The sequence below is a fragment of the Penaeus monodon genome, chromosome 25 (genome assembly GCF_015228065.2).
Source record: "Penaeus monodon isolate SGIC_2016 chromosome 25, NSTDA_Pmon_1, whole genome shotgun sequence".
Classification (NCBI taxonomy): domain Eukaryota; kingdom Metazoa; phylum Arthropoda; class Malacostraca; order Decapoda; family Penaeidae; genus Penaeus; species Penaeus monodon.
The window spans coordinates 38,886,698-38,887,044 of NC_051410.1; the positions used below are offsets into that span (position 1 = coordinate 38,886,698).

The following is a 347-nucleotide window of genomic DNA, read 5'->3' on the forward strand; positions in this document are numbered from 1 at the left end:
CTGGTAATAGTAAAATTAACGTAATTCGTCTTATCTGTTTCACCCTTCCATTTAGGATTTTGTTGGAAAACTGGTTTTAACTTTAGATTCCACTAAAATCTTATTGAGCGTATATCTAACCTTTCATCGCGGCAGGAGCTTCCCGTCAGTGTTAATTGCTGTTTTGCCTTTGGTTTGTCTTTCCAATAAGTCACTTCCAGTAAAACCATCATCGAAATATATCTGTTCCGGGCGTCTAAATACTCTTGCTTTTTTATGAGAGTTCCTTGTATTTTGGCAATTATTCCTTAAGCCCAAAAGAGTCGGTCCATTCATGTCTTCAAGCGCTGCCCAATTCATAAAAATCC

At 37.5% G+C, this 347-nt stretch overlaps 1 protein-coding gene across 2 annotated transcripts in view; it reads left to right on the forward strand.

Annotated features, from left to right (window-relative positions):
• Nucleotides 1-347, forward strand: part of LOC119589235 (sodium- and chloride-dependent glycine transporter 1-like) — a 63,016-nt gene that overhangs the window by 38,911 nt on the left and 23,758 nt on the right. The gene's annotated exons all lie outside the window — the stretch shown is intronic.